Here is a 19020-nt window from a genome sequence, read left to right on the forward strand (position 1 = left end):
ACCTCCAATAGTTGAAGTTATTTGTAAACCGTTCCCTGAATAGCTTTTCAGTACTAAATGTGCACTTAATAAGAATAATAAAAAAATAAAGTCAAATTATTAATATTTGATTCTATTTACAATTGTTTGAAAAATATGATTGAATGCAATTTTTGTAGAAATACTCAGTTGGCCTATTATCTCGAGAAACGTGCAAAAATAACCATAGCCATGTGTTGTACAAAGTTACAATATCTTTCTTTTAGAATTACAAATTACTGGTTTACAAAGGAATGATTTGTAAAAGTACAGACTTCTATTTTCTGTGTAAAGTCTATGCTGCAAGATAATGATAGAATCTAAATAAATGATACATATTACCCCAAATTAAAATTATCAGTGATGTTCATAAAAAAATTTTAAATGTATAATTTAAAACATACTCTCTTCGTGAAGTCAGTTTTACTATTCTGCCCAGCATTTTCCTTTTAGGCTATCAAACAATCCTCTAGCATTCGTCCTCCCACAGCTACGGCCTGTTTTGCTAAACATTTACCAACCAGAGAGACTTCAACTTCAGAACAGACACCGCCCACTCCATGACGCTAACAGAGGGACACACAAACAGTCCTTCACCGGCTTTTACTGGAGGTCGATATTGACTTCCCTGCTCGTTCCCGATTGGCTGGATAAGGACTAACAGGAGTGTTTCCCATGTACAGCACTGCAGGAGTGTTTGACCACTGTCACCCCTTCAGGCCCAAACAGTTGGTCGGAACTTTTTATTGGGGCTGTTGACGTTCCCGCTTCTATCGCAAAGAGGGAAATGTGATGTTATGCTACAACTGTAAGTACCACACACACACAGCCATGCCTCCGACACAGGCATCAACCAACTGTGCGACGGAGCATACGATTGGCTGCAGTTCTGGTGTTGGGTGGTCTCATACCCAGGACCCTGATGCAAAACACTTTAATTTATTGAGTGAAAAGAAAATGTGATCGAGTTTTCAGTAACTCACCAACGATGTGTAATATACAACTTCAACAACTAGCGAATCCACGTGTTCTCGTGTTTCGGACACGAAATTTAGATCAGAATTCTTTGAAATAATGCCGAGAGTGACGAATATTATACGAAAATTTTGTTTTCGAATACATTTCTGGACGCGAATCACACGTAGTTTCCGCACCCGCCGTTAGAATTCGCTGCCGGAGCAGCTACGTCATCTACCGAATCATTTCATTTGCAGAGAAAAAAGTTAAAACTATATAATAAAACGTCTCTATGAAAACGAAAGAAAAAAAAAGGACTTGAAAAAAAACAACTAAATTTTTAAATTTTACCAGGAATTTCATCAAAATAATGCCCCGCCGCTAATACTTCAAAGGTTCCCTTTGTCTTTGTTAACTTTGTTCCGCGCCATCCGCCACAGATGGCAGCACCGTGGTTGTTGCACATTTCCGTTCCACGTGACTTCCGTTCCATCCACGAAATTACCCCCACAAAATGCCGTTCACCGAGGGGTTAAAATCAGTTTCCCACAGTTTTTTTTTTCCTCTTTCCCTCGGCAAGACAGTCCTGGATACTGATTGGCCAACGGTTCGTCACCCCGCGCTCAGAAGTTAGGTTCTGAGCAGCCTCCTTCGCGCTGTACTTCTGCATTCGCAACGAGGGGCAGGCTGGATGAAGTTATGAACAGGGCCATGAAAACTTCGCGAAAAGATCCCGAGAGTAGCTGGAAGTTAAAACACTGTAGCATCGTCTGTGTTTCGTGATTGGGTGAGTTACTTTGAGGTGCATGTCGACTGTTACAACAACCAATCACACTAATTCAGTGTGGAAGCAAACTCGTCCTTAGTGGCTCGTGCAAACAAGGCAACGACTTCTCTCGCAGACGGCCGCCACATCACAAGGAAAGAAACCGCTGGTGTGGGTATACCTTGTTGCAGTCTAGTAGGCGTTCAGATTTTTTTTCGCGAAAATTTCCTGCCCCTAGTTATGAATAGAAAAAAGAATGTTGGAGATCTCGGGAGACACGTGGACACCTCCATGGGCAGGATGAAGTTGCGCCTGGGTGTAGCGGGGTGGGGTCGGAGGGGGAGGGAGGGGGGGGAGGAGGTCAAGGCGACTACGAAAGACGCCAGAGGGAGGAACAAGGAGGGTATCTGCGGCAAGCACCCGGTCTCTCTCGCCCGACCGCGAGGCAGAGCGCCTCAGATCGGCGCCTTGCTTACACGCGGCCCGGCATGGCGGGGTAGAGTAATGAACCCGCTTCACCACCTCCCACACCCCCCCCCCCCCACCCCTCCCGAGGGGCAAAGCGCCCTGCACCTAACACCGCTATCCGATTAGCGCAGCGGCGCGAGATGTGCCCGCCGGGCTACGAGGACGCCGGCCGCCTAATTGCTACACGCTTCGGTACTCCTGCAGTGCGACCCCGAGAGGCCATTCGCGGGCCCTGGACATCGCGCCCGCGGACCCGGGGGCCAATGGCGTCGTCGACAACACACCCCCTCCCTTCCCCTTCCTCGCTGCTCGGCGTGATTCGCACCACGGTGCTGCCATCTGTGGCGGATGATGGCGCGAACCAGAAGTACACAAAAGACAAAACTTTATTGTTATAAGTGTGTAATATATGCCAGCATTCACAATTCTGTGCCATATAACTAGAGACCGGAAAAATTCGCGAATTCATTTCGCGATAGGCTAAAATATAAATAGTTATACCTCAGTGATGCCTCTGCTATTGGTTCACAACTCACCTGGATGACTCTGGGCCAATGAGAAACGCCCGACAAAAGCTTTATACGAATCACAGGCTGCAACGTTGGGACGTCTCACAAGACAGCAGCCAATGAGTGGGTGATATTTGACCGAGTGTACGTAGAACTATAGAGTTCATCCTACAGGTCATTGAACCCGCGAATTTTTCCGGTCCCTACATATAACTCGCATTACAGTCTGCTTACAAAAAAAATTGAATTTACACAAAATTCACGTTTTAGGAAAATAATAAATTATATATAGATAGGTCATAGGTGTGATTTTTAAATCTGGCCGTTTATTTGAAATTAAAAATTTCAACTGGAATGGAAGAAAAAAATATTATCAAATGTAACGTTATGTGCATTTTGTAATTTAATTCACGATAGATTAGAACAAAATATTATCAAAATGTTACGATATGTGCATTTTGTAATTTAATTCACGATAAATTAAGGCAAAATGAAATATAATATATTATTCAGAGATGTTGGAACTTTTAAAATATATACAGGTTTGGAATGAAATGAACAAAAAATTGACACAGAAAGAGTTCACCCCAAAAATTATATCAAACACAAATGTCACCGATAGTACATTTATATCTTGTCATTATTTTAAGTTTTAATTTTACAAACTATGGATGACATAATTAACATATAACTCATAAACCGAGAGGTTTATTTTATTTTTTAATGATAAGAGACTTCTAAAGGGAAAAAAAATTGTTTTGTGGAAGAGTGAAGCCCGTAGGATTGGGGCGCGGAAGACTACCATACTGGAAGACTGTCAACCCTCTAGCTGTTTCTCAGGTTCACTTTAAAACTATATAACAACCAAAAACACATTAACACAAGACATACAATGATACATATCAATAACGACAAAACATGAAACAACACAACACACAGATAGATAAATACTGATAAAGATCATAGTAACTAATTGGTTGTAATTATTGGTTACTTTGGTTTTCACAAAAATCTTAAACAGAAACTAAATGGTGTATACAAAATAAATATGTAGATTATAAAAGTTTTAAATAACTTTTTGCTTAAGTTTTTTTACCAATGAATGTTTCTAGATTATTAAAAAAGAGTTATAATTTTTTACAAATTTTATAGTTAGCTACTAATGCTTTTAAAAGTGCAACTAATTTTATAATTGTAAGTTTAAATTCTTAATTCAAACCGAGATATTATGTCTGAAGAAAAAGCAAATTAAATTTATATAGGAATGTAGCATACTTAAAAGGAATTTAAAAGCCTGAAATTTGAAATTTTTTTTCTGCATACTTTCAATTCTATTTAAAATCAAAATTAATTATTTAATTCAAAATTACGACACAATATTCTACATCATAGTTAATCAATTTGAAGAACATGTTTGTGAAATATAAAAACTTGGCAACCAATATAACTCGAAATTATTAAAAGTGGACACCACGTTGAATGTAATTTCTTACTATGTGATCATTTTAATTAATTGAATTAGATTTTTTTACTAAATTTTGTATAATAAATGTTATCGTAATTTAGAGATTTTTTTTTTAAACTTGAAAACCAGATATGGACAGCTGAAATATCCTGCCGATTAGTTTCACAAACATATTTCCTTTTTTTTTTTTTTTTTTCATCAGCATCTTTTCTTGATCAATTCTGATTACAGCTGTAATACATTTATTAAATATTAAATAGTAGTTGAGATAAACTACTACTTTGAGGAAAACCTAATTCCATGAAATTGCATTTGCAAATTTGACTGCAAAACGTCTATTTGTAAGATAATTAAAACCAATATATACCACGCATTGCTTGACGAGGCCTAAAATTGATAATTTTTTAATAATAAAATTGGGTTGGAAATTATCAAAGGCTTTGCTCATGATGAAATAAATATAATATTTTCTTTATATCTGGATGTTATACTGGCGCGCACGCACGCACGCACGCACGCACACACACACACACACACACATATATATATATATATATATATATATATATACACACACACACACACAATGCATACTACTGTGTTTGTTAAAGACGATCTTCCTGATTGAAAACTATTTTTTTTTTCAGAAATAATATTTTTAGGAATAAAATTCATGTGACTATAAATATTTTTTTCGTCAAAAACGTCTAAAATACTATATAACAAAGGTATTGGTCAATAGTTAGACTTCAAAAAAATATATACCGATAAATGGTTGAACACACAAAATCGGTATACAACTCACTGACTGATACACACTTCATTCAAATATTTTATGTACAAAAGCAAAATTTTTAAAATATTTTAAATGTTTGTTTGAGCTTTATTTATAACATGTTGGAATGATAATGCTACAGCTATAAAAACTAAAACGCTACAAAACTAAAAAAAAATATTTTTGCAAAACTCCGTTCCCCCGGAGAAACCCCCGGAATGGCCACCGCATGGGGAGCCCAAGAAAATAAACGGGCTCCCCATTTGGAAGCCACCCGGAAGGTTTTTTTTCTGTTCCACCCACCGTTTCTTTGGTAGCCTGACTTGTTACAAGGGATTGTATTCCTACCAGAGAAAATGCCACTATTTTGTCTGGGCAATCCGCCTTGGAGGAGCCGGGGCGCGAACCCGGGTCCTACAAGTCACAAGGCAGGCGCTCTACCCCAGAACCAGAGTGGTAGAGCGGATACTTGCAGTCTTCTTAACACTGACATAATGTTATTCCACGAGTTTACTGTAGTTTCGTGTGTCATTAACACGTGCAGTAATAACTAACCTCGGTAACGAACAAATTTATGTGTTCTTATGTTGTTTGTTCAGTATGAATAATAGTGAAATATAATTTGTATAACTAGTCTGGAAATTATTTAGTTGATTTCCTGCAAACAAACTTACAGTCCCGCTGTACAATAATTATATAGAAATGTAGTCTAGTAAAAAAATATGTAAGAGCTTGCACTGTCGATGGTAAAGTTATTATGAAATAAATGTTAGATATTAAAAGAGTGTGTTTAGTTAAAATGTGTGTGCTTACAAGCATGACGTTATTGTATAAATATTTTATTTATTTGGTTTTAAAGTTACAGAAAAGTTAACTTTTTTATATATATTTTTTGCTTTCTTTTGTTTTACCGTGCTTAATATACGCAGCTAATACTGGAAAGCTATTTAAACAACTGTTTGCAAATAGGCGTTCGCAAAATCTTAAATTCAGTACTAAATCTATGATAGTGTTGGAGATATCAAATTAAAAGATACATTTTCATACTGATATCGCCGGAATATCAGGTAATGATAGTAGATACTAACCTTAAATAGATCAGTTTGTGAAGAGTAAGAATTTAGAAGACACTAGTTTTGTGAGATTTGCTTACTCATTTAGAAATATTAACATTATTTGAATACAAGTATGTTTTATTGGAATTTTCAGTACTCTTGAGTACATAATTCATGGTAATAGCTTACCTCAGGATTAAGCAGGAGCATAAATCAGAGTTAAGCAGGAGCATAAATGTTTTATTTCATACAATGAAACTCTCAGAATCTTAATTAAATCATCGGGATTATTAAACATAAACTTCTTTGAGTACACAACTACACAAATTTTTTATTTAATATTTGAGCACATCGCAGTGACATCGTTATTTAATTATTTGTAATTTTAATTGTAACATAAATTAGAAACCGTTGTTTTTTAAATTTTGGATGTGTAATAGTATAAAACATGTATTATGTTTTAACTGTTACAATATCAAAGTTTATTTAATGGTTAAGTAAATTTATTTTCTACCAAAAAAAATATTTTGTACAATAAAAAAATATCCTACAACAACCGATTTCACTTTTATTATAATTTTGTTGTTTAAAATTATTATGTTCGAACCTTTCCTTCAGTTTAACAACTTAAGTAGATATAATAATTTCGTTATGAAATTAATTTCTCCATACATAGTACACTTGAAATTTTGAGATTATTACGTAAAATAAACTCAATTGAATTGCCACCTCAGTAGATGACTATACACGTGATGGTGATAATCGGTCGTGGCATGTCAAACATATGATATAAATCATGCAATATTTTACTTAGTTAACCTTCGGTTGTCAGGTAATTGTGATTTTCGGTCATTAGATTGCATCTCATTTCAACTAGTGACATGGAGTTAAAACACTAATTAAAATCACAAGACTTTGTATGCTACTTATTTATACAAATTATTTCTAAGATAATATACATAATTTAATCATGTCGTTCGAGCTGTATGGTCGCGATTTAACTTATGATAGTTTTACATAATGGCACTTTTCCGTCGCCCCCCGGCGGAATACTACGATTATAGCAGTCTTTCAGTATGGCAGTCTTCCGTCGACCCCCGTCAAAACAGGAGGAAATGTGCTATAATGGAAAACTACCATAATTTTATTTTTACATATCGTGGTTGTAAGTATACAGTGCTGCTTCATATAACCCATTTTTGGAAACACTTGTTTCTATTAGTGCGCGATCTGTTGAGTTGATTTATGACTGGAAACACTGAAAGTTACCGTCAGAAGCGCTATGTGTAACCTTTTAAGTTAAACTGCGAAACAACTAGGGGGTTTACAGCGCTACCTAGCGATGTATTCTTCACATTACTTCGAGAAAAAAGCAGCTGTACTCATTTCATGGAGTGTATGAGAAAATATGGAAGAATTCCGCCTCGTCCTTTAAAATTATGGTATTTTTTTAGTTATGGTACTTTTCCGCCTTTTTCGAAGAGGCCAGGCGGTTTTTCTGGAATTATGGTAGTTTTCCAGTATGATAGTCTTCCGTCGCACTCGCAGGAAAGGTAAAGGACATGGAGCGGACAGTGAAATATAATTCACCGGGACTAGAGGAAATGACTGAGCGTTTACTTTCACACTGCCGCGAGCAGAATGGGAAGCTGTCAGGTGAAGCACTTCGCACGGTCGGGTACGGCCGCTTCGCGTGGTGAGGGCGTGTGTTCCGTTCCAGGTCGTTAGTTTATACTTACGTTCCACACGGTTAAACGAGCCCGGCTTTTCGAGTGGCTGACTGAACTTGCTCAAGATGAAACAAACATGCACATCGCACACTTTATGCAAAATTAGCCGGCAAAGTTGCATTTTTAACGTTCATGTGCAGTATGGATAAAGAGAATACAGTGGAAAACAAAAAGGGAACTTTTTAGATTTTAAGTCAAATTTACTGGCTGATATATGATATCATTTAATTTCTTTTAGAAATAAAATCATTTATTTTTACCTGGAATATTAAATTCATCAGAATTTTAATGATTTAAAAAGGCTAAATAAAAATAAATAATATTTCTAGAATAATTTTAATCCATACCAGGCAGAAGCAACCAGAATTTGCTATAAACCCAAAAATGTCCAGATATTTATTCAATTTCGTTCTCCTTAACCATGCTGCACAAAAATGTTGAAAATTTAACTTCGCCAGCTAATCATGCATAAAGTATACACTATATTATTTTTGTTTAATTATTATTTTTGGAGTTCGTCCAATCAAGAAGTCTACAAGTTTAACCGTGTTAAACGTAAACTAAAATAATGATCTAGAGCGGTACGTACACCCTTAAATGCACGACACGCCGTGTAGCAAAGTGCGGGAGAAGGCTGAAAGTTTTAACTTAGCCCCCGGCACGGGCAAACGGAAAAGTATTTGCATTTTTAGCAAATTTTTTTTTTAGAGACTATCCGAGGGTTGAAGCACTATATCATCGTCTGTGCTTCGTGATTGGTCGAGTTCCTTTTCCGGCACATACATGTCTATCGTCATCACGCCACTCACAGTAATTCAGTGCGGAAGCAAACGCGTCATGAGTGGCTCGGCCAAATAAGGCAGTGGTTTCTCTCGCAGACGGCCGCCAGTTGCAAGGGAAGAAACCGCTGGCGCAGGTATGCAATATAGCAGTCTAGTGAGCGCTGAGGTGTTTCCGCGAAAAAAATGACCGCCCCTAAGAATGGATGAAGGGAAATGACTACAGATGGCAACGGAGAAGCCCAGTCAGAACAATGACGTTGACGCGGCCATGTCATACTGTCAAATATTCGTCTCCAACTGTATTTGATAATAGAGTTAGAGGGGTAGTATTGGGAGGAAAATGTGTTCCAATTTTTTTCCATCAACTTAATTTGGATAGATAACCTCAAATATGTTTTAAATCATGTCACACTATCAAAGTTTTTTTTGTTTGAGCTATCTCGAACTTTTCATTTTTACGTTATTTTGAAATTAAATAATGCATCACAATGCTGGATGACATTTTTGAAGTTATAATTCTTTTTGAGCATTTGAAAATGTGTAAAGAATCTATGAATTTAACTCACCTGTTACATAATAAATATAATTCAGTGATTTTTTTTAAGTTATAGACACGGCACTTAATTTCCTATTTAAACATAAAATTATTTCGCACACGACATGTATTTTAAGAAAATTTTAGTGATATCGCTTTTGTAGCCTCTTTAAACACGCATGTGCTATTAGCCATTTAAATATTTTTTTTTTTTTTCGTTTTCGCTAGGCACGATTTCGATTGGCTGATTGCACACAACATCCAACATATTTTAGAACTTGTTCGTTCTACAAGTAAAATATTTGATGGAATCTCAAGTCATCAAACTTGTCAAACAAACATGGCTGTGGTAGTGACATTTTCGGTGACGTCATAACTAGGGTCTGAAAAATAATTGGTGGTTTAAGTGACCTGTTGGATAGGCTCCACAATCACCCACATACTCGGGCAAATGTCATCTGCTCATTGGCTACTGACTTGTGAGACTTGTCAGCAGAGATTATTGCAATTCGATAATTTTTTTTTTGTTGGCGGTTTTTCATTGGCTCAAAATCCTTCAGATAAACTGTGAGCCAGTCAAAGAAGCACTATGAATGTCCACGTGTTTGGATTCCAGCAGAACGCGAAATGAATCCGCGAATTTTTTTTCGGTCCCTCCAACTTTATTCGACACAAACATATTGGAAGGTGCTGGAAACGAATCTCTGACAGTGTGACAGGCCCTTTATGAATCACAGTGAACATTCTAACTTTTCAACGGAGGGTTATTCGTAGTCCCAGACAGCTTCGCAGAAACTTCTCTGGATTCCGAGACTTCGCAGTTTTTGTGTTCCGTTGAACGCAGGTTGAACAGACACGTGGGAGGAAGAAGAGTGGTTTGGACTGTGGAGTTAGCACATTATTTGAAAAAAAGATTTAGTTTTCTACTCCAAGATGATTATTATGAGTTCCGTGTTCAATTAAAATAAAAAAAAACTCGGCATCAGTAAATTTAGAATATATCCTTAAACTCTGGACGACCACTAGATATTTTGTAACCAGTTTCGTTAGTACATTATGGATGGAAGTATTTTACTGTGAAAAAATTAATAAAATAAGCCAAAAACTTTCAGCCATAAAATCATTAGCCTATGGAACAACTTTGCCGAACAAAAAAAACACTCGGACGGAATAAAGAATACAAGGAACTCGTTGGTGATGAGGTTTGTGCGTGGGGCGGTAATTGTTTGGACTTATCTCCAATCAAATGGAGAGACCACCTAAGCTGTCTCTATCAGAGGCGCGCAGGGAGGGGTAGCTGAATGCCGGCGGTCTCACCACCGCAACGTCTTATTCTCAGTTTTCTTGGTTTCCGGGTAAAAAATCTTTTCAAATACCTAATGATTTGATTTACTTTTTTTATTATTATTTTCGGTAGGTTGGGTAGCACTTGAGCATATAAATATAAATATATTAATTTTCGCCTTTGATTTACAAAAAACACTGGTTAAATAAAAAAAACATGTTCTTAAATACTACGGGTATCTTCGTGAAATTAAGAGTAATGAGTTTACTTGATTCGAACACGAAACTCACGAGACTCGTCTTGAAGTACTAATAAACCCTAAAAATGTTTTCAAGTCCACTTCCTTTTACTTCAACGGAACCCAAAACTAGGAAGTCGTGATCCAGCGTAGTTGCCACGAAGACCCATCCATTTGGGACTTAACAGAAAATAACTTTCTGTACTTTTACAACAGAGTACTTTGGTCAACAGTTGCCAAAAAATATTTTGTAATACTAAATAAAGGTATTAAAACTTTGTACAACACATGGCTATGGTTATTTTTTGCATATATGAAATACGTTTATCGAAACCTAAAACTGAGTATTTCCTACCAAAATTGGCACATTATTTTATATTTTAATTCCTGTTTTATTCAAGTATAAATTTTCAAACCATGGAACATATAATAGAATATTCAATAATTGTACATTATTTTGTTTTATTATGCTTATTAATGTTAGCATTTAATATTGGAAAGTTATACCGGGAACGGTTTACAAATAACTTCAACTGTGGGAAGTACTGGGGCAACACAAAGCATAAATGCCCAAGTTAAGAATCCGAACCCAGCGTTACTGCGAATACTATTTTGCAGTGATACAGGTTTTTTTTCCCATGTAAATGTGCCAATATAAATGTCTGTATTTTTTTTCATGAAATATTTCTATTCCATTTATATATATAAAAAAAACCACTGTACCAGTAAACAGAGATATGCAAAAAATTTCAATTCATCGAAGAGTAGTTGTATTACTTCTTGGACGCTCACCGGGACCCACTGTTTGAATTAATCTTCCTGATGTCGGCGGAAAGAGCGTCTAAAATAAACCAAACATCGGACTGGTCCACGCTGCTAAGACGACGCGGTCCAGGAAGAACAAGAGCAGGGAAGGAAGGGGGGGGGGGGGGAGTAAATAGAAGAAATGTCGGATGGATTGGGGCAGGGGAAGAGGAGGAGGATAGCTTCAGAGCCACGACATGGAAAAGCCCGGAACGGGGGCTAGGGCGGGGCAAACAGGAAATTACAGACCGGAAAGAGAGAAAGGGAGGGTGGAAAGGGGTAGGGTTAGGTAGGTTTGTTCCTGAGAGATGCTGCGGCGTCGTGGAGACGAACGTCAAGCGGGCGACGCTGTTCCCGCGCGGTAGAGGGGGGGGGGGGGGGGAGGGGAGGGGAGCAGCGACGCTGATGGGATTGCAGGAGCTGCCCCGTGGTTAGGAGGGGGGGGGGGGCGGAGGAGGTCTGGTCCAGCACGGCGCTTCCCTGGAGGGTTGCTGCCCGCGGCGTAGTCCCGCGAGGTCTCAGGGCGAGACAGCGGCTACCCGCGGAGAGGGGAGGCACTTGGCGGGGCATCGAGACCGCTCGCACAGCACTCGCGCCAATCAGAAAGCAGGGGAGAGAAAAAAAAAAATAATCTTCCCCGAAATCCGACGTTCGAAAAACAACCTCGCGTGTCTTCCGCCGAGCTCCGCGGCGCAGATAGGTCGAAGCGCCAATTTTCTGGGATTCTAGATTCGAAATCCCAGTCATCAAGAAGGATCAGACCGCGCCAGCTTAGATCTTTCGATATATTTTTTTTCCTAAAATTATAATTTCGAACTATTTATCCCAATTTTTTTTTTGACGTGTCAAAGGCATGAATCGTATCTCCCGGACCTTCTGCACATTCTTGAAACCACATGTTTATCAACAGACTCTTAGTCTGTGAACGCCGCGAGGAAACAACTTATTATTTCACGCGATGCGACCACAACTGTCGCGATCATCACACCAGTTCGCCAGTGTTGAATTCAAGAAGTAGCCAAAGGTAAGTCCCATGCCATGTGAAAGCAAAAGATTTAGCGCGGAAGCTTTATTGCAAGCGGAAACAAAATATTTGAAATTTCAAGATGGCGAAGCCTAATCCCTCTTCAGGGACTGTGACTCGGTGGCGTTTTTCGTTATACCAGGTCTAACTAACAAATCTAGTCTAGCTTTTCGGTAATAAGGCAGTTGACGCACTGACCATCGTTCGGAGCTGAATTGTTCGCACCAGAGGTCCGAAATACTCCCAAGGGGTCGTCCATTAATCACGTGATGTTTTTTTAGCAAATTTTTAACCCCCCCTCCCCCCTAGTGATTTGTGGTGAGGTTTCAGACTAACCCCCCCCCCCCCCACCATAAATCACGTGTATTTTTTTGGTCCAAAATATTTTAAAAAATTTCAGAATATTATCTTTAAATATAGGTATAATCTAATTTAATTCTGGATAATTAAGCACAGTGATAAAAATGTCCAGACACACATTAATGTTGCATGTTTATTCTCACTGGCATAAAAATAATAAAGGAAAGGCTTATATGTGATTTACGCATGTATTCGGCGCCAAAATCACAGTCTTAATGGCGACTGGCAAGCCGAGCCGGGTGGTTCATGTTGCGGCGGGCGGGGATATTGTTGCCTGGCTACGACGAGTCAAGGTCACGCGGCCCTTTTCGGTTTAGTAGAAATCGCGCGAAAAAATAAATACACGTGATATCTCTCTACACCCCCCCTCCCCCCTTGTGATATTTCGTGATTTTTCCCGACAAACCCCCCCCCCCCCCCCCCCCTTTTCGAGCCTCACGTGATTAATGGACGATCCCCAACATGTGATTTTGCCATCAAACTAACAAACCTTTAAGCTGAAACAGAGACGCGATTGTTATAAAGTTAAAATGTTAAATGACGTAAGTAGCGCATCGAGTAATAATATAGCTGGGGTGAATTTTCACGAAACACTTCGGCTCAGATATCAAACTATAATAAGGAAAATAAATAATAGTTTAAAAAATCTAAAAAAACACGCTTTTATAGAAAATCCAATTAAAATATAGAAAATAAATTTTAATAAATTTGAATTAAAAATAGTGTAAAATAAAAAAAAGAATGTTATTTAAACAAAAGCGTGGGGTGCATGGTGTCAATAATTATTATATTGACAGATATGAGTAGAAGGATTATCATTTTGATAATATCTTAAAAAGCACCCCACGCTTTTTTTAAATAACATACTTTTTTTTTATTTTACACTATTTTAACTTCAAATTTATTAAAATTTATTTTCTATTTTTTAGTTGGATTTGCTATAAAAACGTTTTTTTTTTATATTTTTAAAACTATTATTTATCTTCTACTTTTTAATTTGATTTATTTATAAAAGCATGTTTTTTTTAACTGTTATTTGTTCTAATCTACTATTCATTCCGTCATAACTATAAGTAACTGTAATTATTTTCCAAATTATTAATGTGTACAGCTGTATTGATAGTCAGCGAAGCGTTCCACATTTACGTAACAGGAATTTTGGGAAGGATAAGGATTGAGAAAGGATGAGGAAAGGACCTTCTCATTGAGAGTGTATAGAATATGTGAGAACAATTCGGATACCTAGCCCGGACTGGGATTCGAATCCAGAGCCTTCCAATGACATGGCTGTTCTACCATCGGGCGCTCGATGTACGATAAATATGGAACAAAGCGCCCCACGCTTTTTTTCACAATAATACTAGTATTTTTCATTCATTATTGTTTTAAGCTTATTTAAAAAAAAAAAATTCATTTTTAGTTCGATGTGCTTTAAAAGCGTTTTTATTAGTTTTTTTAAACTATATTTATTTTTCACTTTTTAGTTTGAATAGAAGGATTGGCGAAGTCCCAGACAAATTACAGTTGGATTTACGGCACCAATCCCAAAATTTGTTGAAAAGAAATAAAAATATATTTCAGCCGTGGACAGGAATAGAAACCACGACCGGTGATTCCGTAGGTCCACGCCTTAATCCGCTCGGCCAACAAGCCAATTGTCGTGGATGTATTGTAATAATACTAGTACCCCGAGTGCTCGAGCTGGAAAGTAGGTAGACAGTACGCATGCGCCGACTGCACGGTTGTCTCACTTGCTCTCACGCAGAGGCTGGGTGAGGAAATTATTTAATCCTGTCGATCCTAATCAGGATAATGAGATAAACTTATTAAATTAGTGTATTGTCACCGATCCTCGATAAGTGTACGAAGTTTAGATTAAATCTGTCCGTTTAAAGTGGGTCAAAATCGAGTGGAAAGGAATCGGTTACAAACATACAAACAAACATACAGGTGAAGCTAATATAAAGCGTGTAACAACCAGTCGAATGCAAAATGCACTGACCGACGCGCTTGTTTACATAGAAATTAGTAATTCAGAAACAGTTTTCATTTGATATGGAAAAGGCTAATATATTTTTTTTAATACAGGAAGGCCTTCCGGTTCGAATGTAATTGATGCTGTACCATTTTCTGTAGTAGGAAAGAAAAAACAAATCTCCCACTCCCACTCTTTCCAAATGATGACGATGACAAACGAAAATGGTATTCAATGAAAGTAAAACCCAAAATGGTTCCTGCTGTTTTTTTTTTTTTTGGTACCGTAGCTGGAAGCTGAATGGTTGAAAATGTCCTATTCCAACTAATAACACCGAGTAATTTAAGAAAAAAATTATGACCTTGTTTTTACTCTTAAAGAAACTAAGAGAAAGCCTATTTGGCAACCCGCTAATTTCAACTCGAAAATGCTCGGTTGGCTGATGAGACGTTACCACGGAGGCTGTAACCCTCAATGGCCACACCCTTCTCTTTCACTACGAGGGAAACCCCTTAGCAACGTTCCGGGAGCTTGGAAATATGCAAATATGGAGACTGTAAACGGGTGTCCATCCGTTAAAAAAAAATATTTTTGAGCTTCCAGCCAGAAAATTCGCATCACAGCCGAAGCTTACGTGCGCCTGGGCAACTTTTACTTCTTAATTCTCGGGTGGGAAGAAAGCAGTTCCCTGCGTGCATTAGTATATTTAACGATTTTCCTCTTTGGCTAGTGAGTTTATACAGGACTCCAGACACCGTTACTAACACGAGATTTCAAAGTAAGTGACTGAAAATTAATTATAAAAACACTGAGGAAAACGTATTTTTAGTACGCTTGCTGGGTTAAAGTCCCCTTTAAACAAAATTAACGAACCAGCAAGACCGTAAGAGGTCAGTGCTGTTTGGCATCAAAACAAATTTTCCACACATATAGGACTAAACAGAAACATTTCACGGACATATTTTACTGTAAATTATTTCAGGAGGCAGAGTGAATTACTAATGTTCTGATTTAAAATTATTATTCTATTGCTGATTACATTGCATGTCATAAGAAACCTCAATAACGGACAAAAAAAATGATTAATATGCAAACTCGCTGAACACAAGACGAAATCAGCCTCGTTGTTTCAGCCCACTGAGTTTGTCTGTGCAGTGAAATTTTCATAATTCCTTCCATTGGATTTTCTATGCTGTCCACCCATTAAACTTTGTAAATCGGTTGAATGTGAATTATTTTCGACGTATTATCATATTCATCTTAATTTGTCCCTTATTGAGGTTTCTAATGACGTAAAGTGTAACTAGCACTGGTAAATGTAAAAAAAAAAAAAAAAACATTTTAAAAATATTTTGTATTGATACGTTTGTTTTCATGTAAATGCACAAAGGTACAAATATATTTAATTTTTCCATGAATATCTCTGTTACAGAAGGTGTTAAAGATGAAAATGAAATCCATCCTCAAGGTCACTGAGCCCGCGAATTTTTTCATTCTCTGTGTCATGAGTAGGTGAATGACGTAGTTCGTCGGGAAAACAAGTGCACATCGCGTGCTTCGTGCGAAGCGCGTGTTGTGTCACGTCTCTCGAGAAAGAAGAGCCGTCCCCACGTGGGTTCCCGCGGGGGAACTTTCAGACGTGAGTGGCCGCGAAATTTTGTCGAACGAGGCGGACGTGAGTCGCCTTTAGGGGCAGGGTAGAAGGAGGTGGGGGGGAGGTGGAGTAGAGAGAACTTGCATCACGGCGAGCAACGGATCTTGAACTTACCCCGGCAGGGAAGGTCGGTTATAACAGAATGTGTCCGGGGTGGAAGAGAGAGTAGAGGGTGCCGAGGGCAGACAAGTGCGAAGCGGGGAAGGAGCGGAATACGAGGAGGTGGGAGGTGGGACAGGGTGCAAGGGAAAATTTTCGCTGCGAAGAAGGGCAAAGTTATGCCTCTCTGAAATGCGAGTTCCATTAGAACAGGCGGCGCTGCGAGGTAGCGGAGAGCCAAGTAATTATAACTTCTCTTCCCCCTTTCCCACACTCCAACCTTTTTTTTTCCATTCTATTCTATCGTCATCTGTTTCACCACCTCTCTCTCCCTCTCTCTCCCTCTCTCTCCGTCTCTCCACCCGTCCACCGTTCGGCCCCTTCACAATTTGATTACTTTCCAGAAGGGCTCAGGGGGAGTAAGATAACATCGGAAATATTGACGTTCGTGTTCGCCCAGGGAACGGTGCATCGACGGCGGGGTCTCCACGGCTGCCAACTACTGTTCCAGCGCGAATATCGACCTGCGAATTTGAACATGGGAGTTCCCGGAACATTCGGCGCTGAGCCCCTGGATGTGGGTGGTCGTCCGTCCATCAACAACTGCTGAGACTTGCTTTACACCTGATCCCGTCACGAGTAGTACCAGGCGGTTGGAGGGGGTTGAAGTGAAAACCATTCAACGGCGAAAGGGCAATCCGTGCAAAGTGACGGAAACGTTTAGAACATAAAGTTCACTCTACTGTTTTCCCCTAGAATACGCCAGACCAATGCTACGACCCTAGCTTGAATAAATTTTAACAGTTGGTCCAGTTTCCAAGCACATTGTTTTCATCCCCTTCAAATTTTTTCTAAATTTGTACATTTAAACTCCAGTTCCATTACCAACGGTATTGTTGATAATAATCAATTTGAAAAAGAAAATAGTAATTCTACTGCTAAACGATATCTCACTAGTATTTTAAAAAAACTCTGGATTTAGAAATAAAAATAAAATAATAAACAAAAGAATTGATTCCTGCAGGTAAAACCGTTAATGTTTTTAATTTAATAGAATAAAATAAAATCTTCTCCCTAGTTTATTATTTTTAACTATTTTTTTTAAAATGATTTTGAAAGTTTTGAGGCTAAGAAAACGGGTGAAATAACAGTGTTGTAACTGCAGTTGATAAGGCAATTACTGCTTTGTTTTTGGGTTTAAATAAAATATAGGGGGACGGAAGTAGCCCCAAAATTTCATTAAACACACAAAAAGTTTTACCCAGAATTTAATTTCAGGTATCTTCTCAATTTAAAATTTAAAAACTATTAAACCAAAGTTCATTTTGTACACACGAATGGTATATTATTATTTAAATATTTGCCATTTAAAAAAGTTTTATTTCATGACATTAATGATATTTTGCTTCGCGGATTTTACTAATGTAAATACAAACACCTACCTTAGAGGTATGTGTATTTAGGTGTATGTGTGTGTATAGCTGTAGGTTTAATCTAAAAAATCTAAGAGTGTTAATCCATGGGTTATAACCTTTATGGAAATACAAATTACAGTGTCATGTATAGGTATCTGTCAGAGATTACACTTACTGTTTCATAGTTTACGCGTCTTTGTAAACATTAATTCACAGTCGAAAGTATCTAAAGAAGAGGAAAGGGAATCGAGTTAGAACTCTCATAAAAAAAATCGTAAAAACATGAATAGAGAACATACGTGTATCTGGTTGGAGTGGAATTGTAGAAAATGCATTGCAATGGAAAATATCATATTGCGTATTTCAAAAAGCGAGGTGTGGTTGTCGATATATATATATATATATATATATATATATATATATATATAAAACTTTTCCCATGAAGTTCTCACCTACCAGATTTGAATTACTTTTTCGCTGTTGAAGTCTCAGCGATTTTAGAATACAAATCAAATTTGCATTCTTTCATTATTCATTTTCTGTTCCATAACTATGTCTTTCGCTCCACTCCAAAAACTTCCACGAGAACACTCAATTTTCATTTCATTCATGCATAATCGAAGTTCAAGTGCAGAAAGGGTGAACACTTAAACAATTCATTTCCATCTTCGAGCACTGTAGTTGGAATATCTGTCTGTCTTCCTTTGGAGGGGGCAATTTACAATTTATTTTTTTAATGCGTAGACTACTCATAACTCAATCATGACGTAAACGACTTGCTTGATTAATAAATGCAAAAAAAAAACGTCAAAGAGAAGTAGCCGGTACGGTTAAGCGCAATTCCACCGCACAGATGGTTGCGCTTCCAAATGTACGAACATAGCTAAAGGGTCAAGCCAACTTGGGCACATATGCAGAGTGCAGAGCTTCAGACAAAAAAAAACCACATGATTTAAAAAACTGCTCAAGATATCACTGTGGCGACTGTTTTCGAAAAGCATTTAACAATGCGCTGAGGGCAGACGAGTTGTTCTGTTTTCGTATTTCGTTTTTAAATAATTGTATTTTTAGGAGAGTGAAAATGGCTGAAAGGCGTGTTGAAATAA

This window comes from Bacillus rossius, chromosome 12 (assembly GCF_032445375.1).
Source record: "Bacillus rossius redtenbacheri isolate Brsri chromosome 12, Brsri_v3, whole genome shotgun sequence".
NCBI classification, from domain to species: Eukaryota; Metazoa; Arthropoda; class Insecta; order Phasmatodea; family Bacillidae; genus Bacillus; species Bacillus rossius.